Source organism: Dama dama, chromosome 3, assembly GCF_033118175.1.
Source record: "Dama dama isolate Ldn47 chromosome 3, ASM3311817v1, whole genome shotgun sequence".
Lineage (NCBI taxonomy): Eukaryota > Metazoa > Chordata > Mammalia > Artiodactyla > Cervidae > Dama > Dama dama.
Window position 1 is genome coordinate 41,885,824 of NC_083683.1, and position 3,165 is coordinate 41,888,988.

Consider the following 3,165-nt stretch of genomic DNA (forward strand, 5'->3'; position numbering starts at 1 on the left):
ATAAGACCTCAGGGGATCCAGTGGCTTTGGCACTTAGTCGCCATAACAACAGTGCTATTTTATAAATATCACCGTCACCTGGTTTCTCCTTGCCCTGTTAGAACTGAGACTTAAGGGAGTGTAGGGGGGCTTCCCTGGTGGCCCAGCAGTAAAGACTCCTCCTGCAGTGCAGGCAGACACAGGAGACAGGGGTTCGAGCCCTGGGTCAAGAGTGGGGAGACAGAGAGACAGACAGGTGAAGTGGTGAAGTTCTTCACAGCAACTTAATTTTTAATGAGCTCCATTACTGTGTTTTTCTCATATAAAACTATGTGGTGGCTATAGCTGGAGCCCAGGTCCTCTGCAGGGAGACTCTGGGGTGGGTCTTTGTAAGATCGTCAGTGAATTCCTGATAGGCAGACTCAATGAACACCATAATCTTTCGAGAGATCAGGGGTGAGATAACTGTCGGTCTTAGAAATGGCATCAAAAGTGGCCTTGGCGAAGTTGCCCAGGGTGACAGGGCAGCCCCTGGCAGAGGTGCAGCGGTGATCAGTTCCGGCCATCACCAAGGAGCTTCTTGGGCACAGGGGCTGAGATGATGCCAGTGCCCCTGGGGGCAGGGATGAGGCGCACCAGCACAGAACCACAGTGGCCAGTCACCTGGCCAGTGTGGGACCTGCAGATCTTATTCCCCCAGTCGCTTCATGGCACAGGGACAATGAAGAGCTTGGCAAGAATGATGGCCCCACAAAAGGCAGTGGCTATCGTCTTGGAGCACTTGACACCCAAACCAACGTGACCATCGCAATCCCTGATGGAAACAAATGCCTTGAACCTGGTCCCTGGACAGCAAAAGCATCTGCTTTTGCACAGGCATAATCTTCAAAACTCATGCTTGAGGGATGCTCCCAGGAAAAAATAAATGATCTCAGATTCCTTGATGGGCAGAGAGACAAGATATATCTCCTCCAGGCATTTGATCTTCACATCCCTGACCAGGCAGCCCAGTTTGGTGATGGGGAGCCACTCGTCCTTGGTCTTGCCTAGGCAAGACCGCACCCTCAGGCTCCACAGTCTTGGCCCTGGCCCAATCCCTGTCTCAGATACTGCAACCAAAGCCTCCACTGAAGCCACTGAGGCCTCCCATTCCAGGGCCCTAGGGGCCTCTGGGCCCTCCCTCAGCACCAGCATCAGCCACCATCTGGTGTTTTTACAGAGAAGAAGCCTTCATAGCAACTTTGAGGGAGTCTCCCATTCCCTGAGGGCTTCTGAGTTGGCTCAGTGATAAAGAATTCCCCTGCCAAGCAGGAGACACAGGTTCTATCCCTGGACAGGAAGATCCCCTAGAGAAGGAAATGGCTACCTATTCCAGTATTCTTTCCTGGAGAATCCCATGGACAGAGGAGCCTGGTGGGCTACAGTCCACGGGGTCGAAAAGAGCTGGGCATAACTTAGTGACTAAGCACAGACACTCATTCCCTGGAGTCACAGAGAAAATTGATCTGAGGACCTCAGGAAGGGTTTGATTGGAAAACTTTCAAAGTTGCAACACCAACTGAAAGTTCCACCCTCTAGTTCTCTCACACAGAAGTTAGAAGTAGGATCTTGCTGTGAGGGTATTGAGCAGACATAGTTAAGACCAAGAATTTTGAACCTTCAGATTCTCCTGAATCTCCTTGCCAAGTAAGAGCAGCTTACTGTTCACCAGTCTGGTCTTAACTCATGGATTTTTAAGGATTTTTTGCCTCTTGAAGAGCTCCTTGACTTCTTGCAAACTCAGAAACGCAGTTTTTTTTGTTGTTGTTGTTTTTTGTTTTTTGTTTTTTTAACCTGATCTATGCAGGTTCTATGTTTTTTGTAGTGGAAGGAACTTTCAGAATATCTGCTCCATAGTCCTGTCCCTCATTCACCTCTAAGCTCACTCTAGGCCCCTACAAATACTCTGGAAAGGCTCTTGTCAAGACCGTAAGTCGCCTTTTGATTGATTAAACTTCACTTTGTCTTCCTTGACCCATCAAAGCATATGACACAGCTCATCATCACAGCCTCCTTGAGACACTGTCTCCGAGGCTTCCGGGCCACCTCACTCTTGGTTCTCCTGCCTCCTCACAGGACAAGGTTGCCCTGTCTCCTTTGTCGATTCCTCCCATCTTTCTGATCTCATCCTCTTCTCTCTCTCTCTCTCTACGCCTGTTTATGATGATCTCATCCAATCTCTTAGCCTTAAATATTAGCCAGCCGAGAAATATTCTCTGAACTCCAGCCTTACACATCAAACTGCCCACCTGAAAGCTCCATCAGAATGTCTAATGAGCCTTTCAAACTTAAAGTGGCCGGGACAGCACTCATGATTTCCGAAGCCATCCTTACCAACTGGGTTCCCTCAGAGGTCTTCCTCAATTCAGTCCATAGAAATTCCCATTCTTATAGCTGCTCAAAACTGGTATCATCCTGGACTGCTCTCTTGTGTGAGTGACAACTAATAATTTTCTGGCAAATTCTGTCAGATTTACCAAGAAAACACTACAGAATCTGAGCACCACCAACCATTTCCTTCAATACCACCTGGCACAAGCCAACATCCTCCCCTCCCCTGGATTATTGCAACATCTTTTTAATTGTGTGGTAGAGGAGACTAATGACCCCCCAATGTCATCTTCGCCTTCTTCCTTGGTGACAAAAACCTGGACAATACATGCAATAGGGAAACTATTTCCCAGCTACCCTGGAAGCTAGGTGTGGCCACGTGGCTCAGTTCTAGCCACATAATCAGAGGTGCTGCACAGACTGCTAGGAAGACTTATGGAAGGAGAATGAGCTAGCCCTTCCTCATCCTCCCTCCTCCTGCTGCCTTCAGAGTACTCCTTGGCTGCAGCTTCAGTGTTCATTATAGAACATGAAGTGTCCATGGAGGGTGGAAGCCAGGCACTCAGGACAGTGAAGCAAAAATATAGAAGAAACTTGAGTCCTTAATCACTTTGTGGGACTACCCTACTAGCCATAAACTGTGTGCCTCTGGATTTTTTTAATATAAAAAATAAGCCTATCTTAGGTTTTCTGTAACACAAAGCAATCACGGTTGATGAATGGGTCTCTCTGCTTCTATAGCCTATTCTCCACTCAGCAGCCAAAATGATCCTTTTCAGTTATAAGTCGGATCATGTAGAAAATAAATTTATGGTT

General features: G+C 47.7%; 1 pseudogene; it reads right to left on the bottom strand.

The window, feature by feature from the left end:
* Positions 1–307: 307 nt before the first annotated feature.
* Positions 308–1,183, bottom strand: LOC133041537 (small ribosomal subunit protein uS5-like; annotated as a pseudogene).
* Between the last annotated feature and the right edge of the window lie 1,982 nt (positions 1,184–3,165).